The sequence below is a fragment of the Oryctolagus cuniculus genome, chromosome 20, assembly GCF_964237555.1.
Source record: "Oryctolagus cuniculus chromosome 20, mOryCun1.1, whole genome shotgun sequence".
Lineage (NCBI taxonomy): Eukaryota > Metazoa > Chordata > Mammalia > Lagomorpha > Leporidae > Oryctolagus > Oryctolagus cuniculus.
This window is the reverse complement of record NC_091451.1, coordinates 8,547,665-8,563,277: the sequence shown is the minus strand read 5'-3', so window position 1 is coordinate 8,563,277 and position 15,613 is coordinate 8,547,665. Positions and strand designations below refer to the sequence as shown.

The 15,613-nt window shown below is 46.4% G+C and overlaps 1 protein-coding gene across 2 annotated transcripts in view; it reads left to right on the top strand.

Annotated features, from left to right (window-relative positions):
- The window catches only part of SYT16 (synaptotagmin 16), a 330,451-nt gene that overhangs the window by 124,097 nt on the left and 190,741 nt on the right, over positions 1-15,613 (top strand). Inside the window, exon 1 of one of the 2 annotated variants that reach the window (XM_070065064.1) lies at positions 4,060-5,711. The exons of the other annotated variant lie outside the window; for it this stretch is intronic. The gene's annotated coding sequence lies outside the window, so the exon portion shown is untranslated. Of the gene's footprint in view, positions 1-4,059; positions 5,712-15,613 lie in introns of those variants that run through there. 2 annotated transcript variants of the gene reach the window in all.

Below are 15,613 nucleotides of genomic sequence, written 5' to 3'. Positions count from 1 at the left end.
TAGTGACTTTGCCCTGCCATTTTCCCAAAGATATTTTTTTTTTTTTTACAGGCAGAGTGGACAGTGAGAGAGAGAGAGAGAGAGAGAGAGAGAAAGGTCTTCCTTTTGCCGTTGGTTCAACCTCCAATGGCCGCCGCGGCCGGTGTGCCGCGGCCGGTGCACCGCGCCTATCTGAAGGCAGGAGCCAGGAGGCAGGTGCTTCTCCTGGTCTCCCAAAGGGTGAAGGGCCCAAGCACTTGGGCCATCCTCCACTGCACTCCTGGGCCACAGCAGAGAGTTGGCCTGGAAGAGGGGTAACCGGGACAGAATCTGGCACCCCAACCGGGACTAGAACCCGGTGTGCCAGCACTGCTAGGTAGAGGATTAGCCTAGTGAGCGCTGGCCTCCCAAAGATATTTTCTAGTATATGCTTTGAGCTTCCTATGATCTTTTACTGTGAGGTTTTCTTCCTTTACCTTCTTTCATACTGATGGCCGTGTTTCTGTGTTTCTGAGTGTAACACATCTCTAAGCATCTTTTGCAGGGCTGGACGAGTGGCGACAAATTCTTTCAATTTCTGTTTGCTATGAAAGTCTTTATTTCACCTTCATTCACAAATTAGAGCTTTGCAGGATATAATATTCTGGGCTGGAAGTTTTTCTCTCTTAGCACCTGTGCTATGTCTCGCCATTCTCTCCTAGCCTGTAGTGTTTCTGATGAGAAGTCTGCTGTGAGTCTAATTGGAGATCCTCTCAGAGTAATCTGACGTTTCTCTCTTGCACATTTTAGAATCTTTTCTTTATGTTTCACTGTGGTGAGTTTAATTGCAACGTGTCGTGGTGAGGATATCTTTTGGTCATGTTTACTAGGGGTTCTATGAGCTTCCTGTACTAGGATTTCTCTGTCCTTCTCCAAACCCGGAAAGTTCTCTGCTAGTATCTCACTAAAAAGGCCTTCTAATCCTTTCTCTCTCTCCATGCCTTCAGGAACTCCTAGAACTCGAATGTTGGGTTTTTTAATAGTATCCTGTAGATTCCAAACAATATTTTTTAGATTTCTAATTTCCTCTTCTTTTCTTTGGTTTGACTGTATGCTTTCCTGTGCTCTGTCTTCTAAGTCCGATATTCTCTCTTCTGTTTCACTGACTCTGTTTTTAAGACTCTCTAATGTGTTTGTCATTTGATCTATTGAGTTCTTCATTTCATTTTGATTTCTCTTCACTATCACACTTTCCTGTTCTACTAGTTTCTGCGTTTCATTTTGGTTCCTCCTTAAGATTTCATTTTCACGAGAGAGATTTTCAATCCTGTCCAATAAGGATTTCTGTAGTTCAAGAATTTGCTTTTGAAAACTTCTAAATATTCTTATCATAAATTTTTTGAAATCCGTATCTTGCATTTCTTCCATCTCATCATCTTCATAATCTTGGCTTAGGGTGTTTTGTTCATTTGGGGGCATCATAATGTGTTCATTGATCTTGTTCCCTCGATTTCTGTGTTTGTTGCTTGGCATTTTGGAGGAATTCTTTGAATTCTTCTTCCCTTACTGTGGTGTTTTTTGTTGTTGTTGTTGTTGTTGTTGTTTGTTTGTTATATTATGACTGTGTTAAATGGACTGTCTGCTGTTGGAGGAGCCTTGGAGGCTTGAGATGGGTGTGGCCAGAGAGCTGTGCTTAGTTCTTCAGGGTTAAGGGTGTGCCAAAGGTGACACACTCAGGTTAGGCGTGGTAGATCTCTCTCTCTTTTTTTATTTATTTATTATTGTTTTTTTAGGAGGGACGCAATACCACACAGCTGAGAAGAGTTGATGGTAGCTAGCTTCCAATCTCTGGCTTCTGTGTGTATATCATTCATCTGCTTTTTCCTGTGGACCACACAAAGAATCTGTTCTGCCCTCAGTGTGGGCTCAATTTTTCCTGCAGTCTCCCACCAGGTTGCCAAGATTACCAAATTGTAGCGTCTTTGGAGAGTACTCATGTGACCTCCGTGAGTTCTCTCACCCACTGTCTCTTTTTTCCCTGCCTCAGTTCATTAGCTCTACCCTTTCACTAAATCCTAACCTCCTGTTATTTCACCCCCCACCCCCAGAGTCAGGTTTTTCTGTTTGACTGAGTTCGCGCTCAGCTCTGAGTTCATGCACAGCCCTTGGTTTTGTTTTATTTTCTTTATCATAACGTCTAATGATGCAATGCCTCTGTTTTAACTTTTCACCTGAAGAGAATGAGTCAGAATCTGTCATGTTGAGGGGAGGCTGTGTATAAAAATATGTGTTATAAAGGAACACACGAATAAACAAGAAATGGTGGAGGATGCAGCGTAGCAGCACACGGGCGAGAGTCAAGGTTTTCACTGAGAGTGCAATACGGTCAAGCTGTGACTTCCAAGAAAAGAAAAAATTGAGACACCAGATTCTAGAAAGAATTTGCTTTTTTTTTTTTTTTTTTTGGAGGCTTAAAAATATGGTGGATTCTGCCAAAATTAATGCATTGCATGAAAGTGGAGCATGTGCTTTGCCTGTTTGAGCCACATGGGAAAGACAGTGTTTCGTTCCGAGTCCTACCCCTGGGAAAGACACGGAGAAATGGACACTGGAGCACAGTTCAGTCATGACGTCTCAGAGCAGAGCTGACCCCAGAGGTCACCTATCCGTGTTTCTCTCCGGAATCTTTCATCTTCTCTGCCATACCCCTGACAAGTGAGAGCCTAGCCCCTGTCCATTCCCAGTGATGGGGGAACTCAATTCCGATTGAACGCTGGCATCCCATATGGGCACCAGGTTCTAGTCCTAGTTGCTCCTCTTCCAGTCCAGCTCTCTGCTGTGGCCCAGGAGGTAAGTGGAGGATGGCCCAAGTGCTTGGGCGCCTGCACCCGCATGGGAGACCAGGAGGAGGCATCTGGCTCCTGGTTTCAGATCAGTGCAGCGCCGCTGTACAGCCATTTGGGGATTGAACCATGCGATTTCGCTTTCTTGGACATTCTTTTCTATGCTATTGGGGAAAACCAATCATACTACCAGGAGAATAAAGGAATATAAAATGGTGTCTGACCAAGGTTGATTGGAAGGACAGCAGCTTCAACTCTTGACGAGCTGCAGTGTGAAAGAAAGAGTTTTTTTTCTTGTATTGGCCAGTTGGGAGAATTGGACGGAGATGTGGGTTAGAAATTACCTCTGAAGCCGAAATTATTTAAGAAATTTTAAATTTATTTTCATTGTATTTGAAAGCAAGAGGGGAGAGAGAGAAAGAGGGAGAGAGAGAGAGAGAGAGAGAGAGGATATCTTCCATCCACTAGTTCACTCCCCAAATGCCCAAAACAGCCAGAGCTGGTCCAGGCTGAAGCCAGGAAACTGGAACTCAGTCTAGGTCTCCCACATGAGTGTTAGAGTCTCATGTACTTGAGTCATAACCTCTGCCTTCCAGGCTGCACGTTAGCAGGAAGTTGGCACTGGGGCAGAGCCAGGCTTCAAACCCATATGGGATGCGAGTGTCCCAGGCAGCGTCTTAACCACTGCCTTTGAAGCAGAAATCCTTCAGCTGGAATTTGAGGACTTCAAAGGGCTATTTTAAGTCCTTTGGATTTTAAGGGGGCATTAGAACACTCTACGAACATATTTGCAGAATGCTGTTTGTGCATTTTCCACCTCAAGACAGGCTTCAGAGCTTCCCATTTCTTTTTCTTTTCTGAAGAAAGGCAGAGTTACAGAGAGAGAAAGAAGGAGAGAGAGAGATCTTCCACCTGCTGGTTCACTACCCAAAAGCCTGCAAAGGCCAAGGCTAGTGCTGGTTCAAAGCCAGGAGCTTCATCCAGATCTCCCATGTGGGTACAGGGGCCCAAGCTCTTGGGCCATCATTCTGCTGCTTTCCCAGGCACATTAACAGGAATCTGGATCAGAAGTGGAGCAGCCAGGACTTGAACCGGCACTCTTTTTTTTTTTTTTTTTTTTTTGACAGGCAGAGTGGACAGTGAGAGAGAGAGAGAGAGAGAAAGGTCTTCCATTTGCTGTTGGTTCACCCTCCAATGGCTGCCACAGCCGGTGCACCGCGCTGATCTGACGGCAGGAGCCAGGTGCCATCCTCCACTGCACTCCCGGGCCACAGCAGAGAGCTGGCCTAGAAGAGGGGCAACCGGGACAGAATCCGGCGCCCCGACCGGGACTAGAACCTGGTGTGCCAGCGCTGCAGGCGGAGGATTAGCCTAGTGAGCCGCGGCGCCGGCCCGAACCAGCACTCTTAAGTGATGCCAGCACTGCTTAACCCACTGTGCCACAGCGCCGGTTCCCAGAGCTTCCCATTTCAAAGGGTGTTCTTAGCACCAGAGATAAGAACTGCTGTTGTGGGGCCCTCTGTAACTCAGAGTTTCTATGTTTTTTTTAAAATTAAGTACAAAAATAAAATATCAGCTGTCTTATTATACTTAGGAGACATAGACTAATTGGGTATTTTGGAACACTTTCTCAGCTGTAACTATATGACTCTTGTATGAGGCACGAAAATTTATTTATTAGAAATTTCTATTGATTTGAAAGGCAGAGAGACAGAGACATTCCATTTACTGATTCAGTCCCCAATTGCCTGCAACAGTTAAGGCTGGACCAAGACAAAGCTGGAATCTGGGAACTCAACCCAGGTCTCCCACGTGGGTGGCAGGAACCCAAATACTTGAGCCATCATCTGCTGCCTCCCAGGGTGCACATTAGCAGGAAGGTGGATGGACGTGGAGGCAGGACTCAGTGGCAGGCACTCGGATATGGATGTGGGCCTCCCTGGCAGCATCTTGACCACGGTGACAAATTCCCACCCGGAAGCAGCAGGACTCAAAGTCCACGGCATCTAAGTCGCAGCTTCACAGCTGCAGCTTCATCGTTCTAAATGTGCAAAAGCTACCCTACCGCACGGAAGCAGAGTGATTTTTAGCTTCTGTGACCTGCTCCGGTTTTAGATTCCAGGAGGTATGCCTTCACCTCAGCCTGAAGCTTTGTGGGGTGATTCAGTGAAGAAATGAACGATTAGCACGTGGGGAGTAATGTATTTTTACTCCAGGTTAAGATGTTCACAGGAGACGAGGCCTTTTGTCTTCATCGCAATCCCACCTGGGATCTTGGTCGTGCTTTTTTATTGTAGGGGCTGTAGGCACAAATAAGAGAAAGAAAGCACTTTTATGATTAACCAAAATATTTATGGTCAGAGCCTGAGTTTAGTCAGGGCAGAAAATTACATCTATTCCCTAAAGGAAATAATTATTTACAGTTGGGTAGCAAATGAATAATAATTTGTGGCAAATTTATCAGGAAGATAATTTTGCCCATAAAAAAGGAACTAATAATGGCACTGAACAGCTGGTAATATATTTGCAAAAAAATGATTCAATTACTAAGGCAGAAGGTTCTAACAGCTATCACGGCGAGTCGCACCAGTTTCTCTGCCTCCTCTTTAGCAAACATTCCTTTGGTGAGTCTCACACTCAAGTAAGCAACTCACCTCGCTTTCCCCCCCGCGATGTGGGAACTGCAGTCTTGCGCAGGTAGAGAGCCTATCAGTGACTCCGCGCAGGGCAAAAAGTCGTTATGACCCAGACTTAGAAAGACGTAATAACCCAGAGTTAGAAGAGAAAGAGAAGGGAAGGTGCTTTTTCAGGAAATGGTAGGTAGTCTTGAAGCAAATATTGAATCAGCCTTCCAGGAAATACCAGGCTTGGGTGAACTTGATTGGCAGCTCGCGTGTTCCTGAGAACAGGGTGAGTTGGTGGTTTCTGAACAATTCTTGGCCTAACTTTGCTTGCCTGAAGGAAAAACTCTCAGTTTTCTAAGAACTACAATAGGTGTCAGTTGAATGTTGATGTTAAAATTCTGTTTTCTTGTATGTTAATTTGAGACTCTTCTTGTTGAAAGTTGAAACCTCTTATGGATCTGTGTTGGAGGAGTTCACCTGACCATTCTATTAGAAGCCGGAGCAGGACAGAGGTTGGAGGTGGCAAGAGGCAAGAGATGTTGATCAGAGCCGAAATAGGACTGGTTGTGCTTTTTCTCCTTCAGAGATAGGAATAAACATTGAGGGCTCCAAGGGACGAGGGTGCTACAAAGCTGTTTGCTGAGGGGCAGTTGGCTGGAAGAAAGGATACAACCCACGTTTTGCTGTTCAGTGCGTGTGCCAATTCTTAAACTAGTTTTGACCTTGGCATAGTGCTTTGGGCTGAGTGAGTGTATGTGTTCCCTCGCAGCTGCGTGTCTGAACACGCAGCCAGGAGGGGCTGCACAGGAGGATTAGGGACCTGTAATCTGCAGAAGCCCCGTGGTCTGCGTCTGTGGACACCTGACTCTTTCACATTAGGTGAGAAGCCCCAGCTCCTGGGTCCCGGCAGGAACAGGTGTCGGAAATTATGTTCGCTCCTCATTTGCAAAGCTTGCTTCTGTGTTGTGCGACGGGCTCAATTCTGCAGATATTAGCTGCTCCTCTGTTCAAAGGCGCACCTGAGGCGTCTGGTTATTTTTTAATAGCCTGGGTTAAAACACTGAGCACTGTGTCCTTCTGGGGGCGAGAGCATAACCTGCGGCTTGTTATCAGGAACATGATAATGAGGGTAAGCACATCAATATGGGTAAAAGCACGGCCCAAAGCGCTGTCTGCTGCAGGAAGAAGCAAGGTGATTTAGCAGACGTAAGCCTGACACTTCCTGTGTGCACAGTCATTAAGGGCAACCTCAGAGTGCAGGCACATCTCGCTTTGTCCCGTGGAGCGAGAACATTGCTCAATGTCTAGGAGAAACCCTCCTAAACAAATGTTTGCTGGTTCACCTCTTCAGCACTGGCTCACAGCTGCTTGCTTTTTTTTCTTTCTTTCTTCCTTTTAATCCATTTTGAACAAGAGCCTTCGAGCAGCATCTCCCTCTAGAAAAGGAGGAAAGGGCAAGGGAACAGATTTCTCTCCTGGATTCCAGAAAGGAAGAAGGGTTCCGGAAACAGAAAGTTCTGGCTGTTATTTAAGTTGTTACGGCTCCCGTCAGTTCCGGCTACGTCAAGTGCATCTCTGTAACAACTGGCAGAGCAAGTTCTGGGAAGCTGGCACATGCAGCCTGCTCAGTAACCCTTCAGGTTTGCCAGGCTAGAAAAACACTGTTGTTGGAGTCACGAGGCATGAGATAGGAAATAAAGAAAATTCTAAGCATTTAACACTTCATGCAGAGAAATGGACAGGGACAGATGAAATTGTGTGTATTGTATGTAGGGGAGAATGCACGCTGGCCAGGCGAGGTGCAGAGATTCTGAAAGGGCTGTATTGGAATTTTTTTTCAAGATTTTATTTATTTATTTGAGAGGTAGAGTTACAGACAGTGAGAGGAAGAGAAGGAAAGACAGAGAGAAAGGTCTTCCTTCCATTTGTTCACTCCCCCAGATGGCCACAACGACCAGAGCTGCGAGGATCCGAAGCCAGGAGAGGGTGCTGCTTCCTGGTCTCCCATGTGGGTACAGGGGCCCAAGGACTTGGGGCCATCCTCTGCTGCTCTCCCAGGTCATAGCAGAGAGCTGGATCAGAAGTGGAGCAGCCGGGACTAGAACTGGTGCCCATATGGGATGCCAGTGCCACAGGCAGAGGATTAACCTACTGCGCCACAGCGCTGGCCCCAGCTGTATTGGAATATTAAGCTGCAGGTGGGCCTAGCATCTCGAGTCTGATGCTGCCCTTAATAAAGTGACCTCAGGCAAGCCACTAATCTGCTTCCCGATGTCTTTCTGTTTAAGAGGAAGTTGAATCCCCTGTATGGGATCCCAAGACCATCTCAATCTTTCTGGACTGCTTTAGCAGTACTTGGGCAAAACCAGAATTGATATCTGAATCTACACAGGCAAGTCTGAAATATCTCAGGTGTGCGTTGCTCCTGCCTTGCCCCCACATCGGTGTCTGGAAGGTACATGGTCTGAAAAGCTTGAATGTGACTTTGAGGGAGCAAATGGGTTTTCTTGTTTTCTCTATCCATCTTTCTAAAGAGATAGCATCTTGGCAAAGGAGTTCCAGAATCAGTTATACAAGGAGTCTTCAAAAAATTTATGGAAAATGAACATTAGGGAAAAGCTTTGCCTAGATTCAAAATTTTTTTGCACCCAAACTTCATCTTTTAAATCCATTTTCCATCAATTTATTGCAGTACCTTTATAAGAGTGAAAACTTTTGATAGTTTAAATATAGCTTTAAATGTTGTTTAATTTTTTTTTTCACTGACAAAGCACTTCGGAATGTTGGGAATACACAGTAGCCTTTGTATGCTTATACAGTTCATCAGACTGATTTATCTACAAGGCAGTTGTGTGGTCAGAGAAGTACGTATGGACACAGAGGGCTGTCTTCCCTGTGGCTTTAACTGAGCTGGCTTTGTCTGCCTTGGACATAACCCTTCTTGTCCAGTGTAGCGCCCATATCTTATCTAGGGTTCCTAAACCTGAGTACAAAATGACTGTATCCATCCAGGCAGGCTTTTCTGTTCTCTCCGTGTGATTTGGACCGGAGCAGACGGCGTGGCCTGCTCACCTCCCTTGCTTCAGCCACGAGTTTCCTGCAGCCCTCTCCGTTTCCTTTCCTCCAGTCCTGACTTTTCTCCTGTCTGCTCACAGAGCCAAATGCTCCTGGGCGTGTCCGGTGGCCCACTGACACCTCCGGTTACCCGTCTACCGTGTCATCCCTCTCCCCTAGCTGGTCCCTGGCAGGTGCTCCCTGTGAGGGGCAATGGCTGTCACCTGGCACCCGGACTGCCACTCACATCCTATCTGAGCAGTCATCAGAGCCTGGAGGTTTCAACCTGCATCTCTGATGGGACTGCCCTCTCCACCCCATCCCATCACGGTTGCATTCTTCAAGGCCTCTCATGGATCACTGTGAAGATCTGCTACCAGGTGCTGAATAGCATCCTCCCCTGCCCACGAGACACTCACATCCGAATCTCTGTGTGAGTATGTTACATGACTGCAGGTGGCATTAAGGCTGCTAAGCAGCTGACTTAACTAGGGAGGGCGTCCCGCTTTATCCAGGTGGGACCAGTGTCATCACAAGAGGCTGTGTCCATGCACGAGTGAGAACCGCCCACCTGTTGCTGGCTTTGAACAGGAAGGAAGAGGCTTTGGGCAGCTTACAGAGGAGGCGAGGTGGAGGACACAGAAGTCTCTCCTGGCTCCCAGAAAGGAATGCAGCCTGCTGGCATCTTGATTTTAGCCCAGGGAGACCCATGTTGGATTTCTGACGCAAAAGACAGTAAGGTAATGAATTTCTGTTGTATCGAGCCACCAAATTAGTTTTTTTTTTAAACTTTTATTTAATGAATATAAATTTCCAAAGTACAGCTTATGGATTACAATGGCTTCCCCCCCATAACGTCCCTCCCACCCGCAACCCTCCCCTCTCCCACTCCCTCTCCCCTTCCATTCACATGAGGATTCATTTTCGATTCTCTTTATATACAGAAGATCAGCTTAGTATACATTAAGTAAAGATTTCAACAGTTTGCTCCCACACAAACATAAAGTGAAAAATAATAGATGATTTTTTAAATGATGATGAAATCAGATCAGACCTATTGTCATGTTTAATCCCAGTGAGAGTCAAGTTGGGAATTGATAATTTCTTCTTCTTCTTCTTTTTTTTTTTTTTTACAGAAGATCAGTTTAGCATACATTAAGTAAAGCTGTCAACAGTTTGCACCCCCATAGAAACACAAAGTGAAATATACTGTTTGAGTACTCGTTATAGCATTAAGTCTCAATGTACAGCACATTAAGGACAGAGATCCTACATGAGGAGTAAGTGCACAGTGACTCCTGTTGTTGACTTTACCAATTGACACTCCTGTCTATGGCATCAGTAGTCTCCCTATGCTCCAGTCATGAGTTTCCAAGGCTATGGAAGCCCCTTGAGTTCTCCGACTCTTATCTTGTTTAGACAAGGTCATAGTCAAAGTGGAGGTTCTCTCCTCCCTTCAGAGAAAGGTACCTCCTTCTTTGAAGACCTGTTCTTTCCACTGGGATCTCACTCACAGAGATCTTTCATTTAGGTGGTGTTGTTTTTTTTTTTTTTTTTTTTTTTTTTTTTTTTTTTTGCCAGAGTGTCTTGGCTTTCCATGCCTGAAATACTCTCATGGGCTCTTCAGCCAGATCCAAGTGCCTTAAGGGCTGATTCTGAGGCCAGAGGAGCCACCAAATTTGTGATAATTTGCTACAGCCTCTGACATGCCACGGTCCCAGTCCTCATGTGAGCCTCTCATTACTCTCTTGCACTTAAACCTTTCAGTGGCTCCTCTGCCAATGTCCAATGTGTTTGTCTAGTTTGTCTACTTAGCTCCTTAACACTTTTTTTTTTTAAAAGATTTTATTTAAGAGGCAGAGTTACAGATAGACAGAGGGAGAGACAGAAAGAGAGAGTCTTCCATCCGCTGGTTTACTCCCCAAATGGCCGCAACAGCCGGAGCTGTGCCGATCCAAAGCCAGGAGTCAGAAGCTTCTTCTAGGTCTCCCATGTAGGTGCAGGGGCCAAGCACTTGGCCATCTTCAGCTGCTTTCCCAGGCCACAGCAGAGAGCTGGATCAGAAGTGGAGCAGCCAGGACTAGAACTGGCGCCCATGGGATGCCGGCACTGCAGGCAGAGGCTTAGCTTCCTAGGCCACAGTTCCAGCCCCTCCTTAACACTTTGTACTTAGAAGGCAGTGGATAAATGTTGGATGACCTTAGTAGAAAGTAGGAAGTCTACTTAGTAGACTTAGTAGAAAGTCATGGTTCTTTTTTTGAAGGGCAGATTAAAACCTTGTATTTATGCATCCCTTTCTGGAAATAGGATAGAGCCAAATGGATTCTCTTAATTCTTTTCTTGTTTTTAAATTATAAAATATAGGGGTGGGGAACCCTTTTTTCTGCCAAGGGCCATTTGGCTATTTGTAACCTCATTCGTGGACCATACAAACTTATCAACTTAAAAATTGGCCTGCTAGAGGGGCGGTGCTGTGGCAGAGCAGTAAAGCTTCCACCGGATGAAGCTGCTGGCTCCTAGCCTCAGCCTGGCTCAGCCCTGGCCATTGCAGTCATCTGGGGAATGAACCAGTGGTTGGAAGGTCTCTCTCTCTTTGTCTCTCTCTGTCTGTAACTCTTTTGAATAAATAATAAATCTTTTGAAAAATTATCCTGCTTTAGATTTATTGAATTTGAGTCTCATCTGTGGTTGCCTTGGCTGGGTCAGATCAAATGATTTTGCAGGCCGTAGAAGGCAGACTTTCCTTCTTCCTGACATGATAGCATGTTACTATAGCCTATCTGATAAATGACAACAGTCTCTGCAGGAAGCCACCCAGATGTGATCGTTGTTATTATTTTAAGGTATAGCTTCTAGTTCTTTATGCATCAAGGTACTTCGAAAAGTGTGTGGAACATGGAATAAAAAATAATTTACTTTGGTGGAAAAATCTTGAAATCCACACAGATGAGGGGTCTTCTAAACAGTCATGGGAACTGTGTGTTGTAGGAAAAAAGAAGTTTGTATTTCAAGAAGTACCTTTTCGTTCAATTGACCTTTATGCTTGTACCATCATTTTTTTTTTTTGACAGGCAGAGTTAGACAGTGAGAGAGAGAGACAGAGAGAAAGGTCTTCCTTCCGTTGGTTCACCCCCCAAATGGCCACCATGGTCGGCGTGCTGCACCGATCCAAAGCCAGGAGCCAGGTGCTTCTTCCTGGTCTCCCATGCGGGTGCAGGGCCCAGGCACCTGGGCCATCCTCCACTGCCTTCCCAGGCCACACCAGAGAGCTGGACTGGAAGAAGAGCAACCGGGACAGAATCTGGTCCCCCAACCGGGACTAGAACCTGGGGTACCAGTGCTGCAGGTGGTAGATTAGCCAAGTGAGCCGTGGCGCCGGCTTCGTACCATGTTTTAAGTACACGAGGGTACTTCAAAAATTCATGGAAAGATGAAATTAAAGGTAAGTTTATTATGCATTTTTCAATGACCCTTTGAAGTCCCATCACAGAAGAAGACTGGGGGAATGTGCAAACAGAGACAATGAGATAACTGGACATTGGAAATGGACACAGACAGGCCAACACAGACTGGGTGCTGGGGCCCTGAGATGTCTTCCTAGCCTCCCTTCAGAGGGTTGGTTCCCCTGTGACTCGGGAAGATCTTAGGGTCGGCCTCCTCCTTCCCATTGCACCGAATGCTGGAAACCAAGAGGTGTACAGTGCGTGGCCCGCCCCAGGTGTTTTTTTTGTTTTGTTTTGTTTTTTTGTTTTTTAATGGGCACCTGGTTTCTCAGGAGTTCTGTGGAGGAGGCTTGGTGTTGGGCATGCAGATGGACCCTCTCCCCTCCCCTGCTTCTCCCTCTCTGCTCCAGAGTGTAGCTACTTAGGCGGTTGAGCTGCCTATGCCCCCAGTACACAGTGTACATGGGGAGGACTGAGACCCAGAAGTGCCTTCAGGGTGGACCAGCCTGGCATACCCAGTCACCGAGTATTAACAGCCAACCTCTGCTACAAACACCTGAGAGTCTGGCCTTGACGGTGGCTGCTGTTTGGAAGCATCCGTCAGATGTACACAGAAGCCTTAGTGAGATGTCAAGTTCAGTAGCTGCACATTCTGTTTTTGGTGGAGTGTTTTTTTTTTTTTTTTCCTTACCTTGTGAGTTTGGGAAAGCCAGGCTGGTTGCCATGGCAACACAAAAGCATTCAGGCACTTGTTTGTTCTGTTCCTTTGTTGGTTTATGGAGTGGTCGGTGGAGGCCCTTGAAAGAAGGCTGCTGCTTTAGTGGTTGACAACTAAATCACGACTCTGCCTCGCAGGGACGGGCGCTGGGAGTGGGGGCAGGGGCAGCCGCAAAGCCCGTTCCCATTGTGTGCTTTCACCAAGATTCTGGCTTTGGAAGGAAGGTACTTGCACCTGGAGCAAGTGGCATGCCTCGGTGCCTCTGTGATTACAAAAGAAAATGAGCGAAAGCCGAAGCCGCCAAACCCGACTTTGCCACCTGATTTTCCCAGCCTCCACCCCTGCTCATCCCCCAGTGCAGGACCATATGGTGTGGTTCTTGATCTTCTCTCACAAGCTCAAGGGTACAAGAGCTGCTGCTGTCAACCATGGACTCTGAGACAAAAGAGGGGCTGGGACAACAAAACGGAAGCTGTTCTTGTCGCTCCCCCTCTTCGTGGAGGAACGACACAGGACCCTGCGCTGTTCTTTCGTCTGCTCGGCCCTCCCCGGGTTTGCTGCTGGTTCTTCCCGGGTTGGCTACTATCCCTTCCACCTCCGTGGAAGGACGGTTCCCCCTGTCACATTCCCCACTTCCGCAGGGGAGCGGCACACCGCCGGCCGGCTCTCTCGGGGGCTGCACAGGTGTTCCTTCAGATGTTCCCCTTAGATGTTCCTTCTTAGATGTTCCTGGTGCATGCCGTCTCTCTCCTCCTTTATAGTCCTCTTCCACCAATCCCAACTCTGCTACCCACACGCCGAGTACGCTGCTCTCCTCCAATCAGGAGCAGGTCCTACAGTTTCTTGGTTGAACTGGAGGCAGCTGTGTAGAAGCCTCTTTCTTCTCTCCCAGCGCCATATTGTGGGAGAGCAGATGCATAGAATAAGTCTTAATTCCAGTAACAGTATAGTCCGAGTTGCTCCCCACAGTTCTGTTCCGGAGGAAGTCGGCCATTGCCTCCTGCCTGGGACTCTCGGGAGAGCATGCTCTCACCGGGTCAGAGTCCCAAGGGCAGGAGCTGGCCTGTGCAGGGGTCAGTGCCCTGTCAGTTGCAGGCTGAAGAAGAGAGCCTTGCCCTCCTCATCATGTGACTCAGGGCCCAGTGTGGGCAGTGAGCGGTTATTGAAATACCTGCATGGTTTTTTTTCATGATACGTACTTTTATTAACTTTTTGAAGACCTCTTTTATGTATGGATTTCAAAAATTTTTACACCAAAATAAACTTATCTTTTTTTTTTTTAAAAAATAACTTATTTATTTGAAAGGCTGAATGGCAGAGAGAGAAAGAAATCTGTTCACTGGTTCACTTCCCAAATGGCTGCAATGGCTGGGGCTGGGCCATGCTGAAGCCAGGACCAGGGCTACCGTTCAGATCTCCCATATGGGTGCAGGGGCCCACGTGCCTGGGCCGTCTTCTGATGCTTTCCCAGGCAGACTAGCAGAGAGCTGGATTAGAAGCAGAGAAGCTGGGACTGACTTGAACCAGCACTCTGATGTGGGATGACAGTGTTTCAGATGGTGGCTTAACCCATGGCACCACAATGCTGGCCCCAATAAGCATACCTTTTAATTCTATTTTCCACAAACATTTTGAAATACTCTTGTATGCATATACAGTGCATACATGTACACATGTATATGTATGTATATGTGTGTTACCTTGTTTTTGTAGAAATAAAATTTGCTACATAGCATTTCCTACATAAGCTTTTCATTTGACCAGGTATAATCAGCTATTTCCAGGCTTATAACTTTAATTATTTTTTTAAAGATTTATTTACTTATTTGAAAGTCAGAGTTACACAGAGAGAGGAGAGGCAGAGAAAGAGAGAGAAGTCTTCCATCTGCTGGTTCACTCCCCACTTGGCCGCAAAGGCCAGAGCTGTGCCTATCCGAAGCCAGGAGCTTCCTCTGGGTCTCCCACGTGGGTTCGGGGGCCCAAGGACTTGAACCATCTTCTGCTTTCCTAGGCCGTAGCAGGGAGCTGGATAAGAAGTGAAGCAGCTGGGACTCGAACCAGCACCCGTATGGGATGCCAGCACTGCAGGCGGCGGCTTTACTTGCTGCACCACAGCACCAGCCCCCCTAAATTTTCTTTAAAAAGAAAAACTAGTGAAAGCCTGAGGAATACTCTATATAATAGAGAATGCAGGATGCTTTGTGAATATGTAACTACCCAAACTGATACAAGAGAAGCTTTGGGAAGAAATGATATGGTTTGGGTTTGGGACTATACTGGTAGATACAAAGAGTTACAAGAGACATTCTGTCTTGTTGCACCCATTGCTAAGGTGACAGCCAAATCATTTCTCTGTTCTGAGAGTCATTGTGATGATCCTCAAACAGTGGATGCAGCAGGGTGGAACACAGACCAGCCTGGGACCAGGGCACACGCAGTTCTCCTGGTTCTGCCATTCATGAGAACGTGGAGCCCTGGACCTCAGTTTCCTTAAAGTGGTAGAATTGTTCTCATTGACTTAAAGGTTCCTTTCAGGTCTAAAATTTGATTATTCAAAGCTGACTCTGTTCTATTCATTTCGTTTGTAGTTACTTTTGGTGAATATAGTGTGTATTTAGAATATACTTGGGACTTCCATTACTTCCAAGTTTAATGCTTTGTTGCCTGGTAGATTTACTATTGTAAAAAATCCAGTACAGTTTAGTGGAAGATGATCTTTGCTTACCTATTTTTTATTTTTAAAATTAATCTTATGCATAAATTTAAGATCTACAAATATACTATACCTAGTGGAATGACTGCTTACTGTAGGTCAGCAACTTAATACATCCATCACTTTCCAAAGTAACCTGTGTTTGTCCACTGGGGGAGCCACTGGTGTTGGCTGCAGGCACTCTAGGTAGTAAAGCCAAATCAGCCGGCCTGGGCTGCTCCAGCCAGGAGATGAGCAAGACTTTCAGAGGGGCCTCAGGG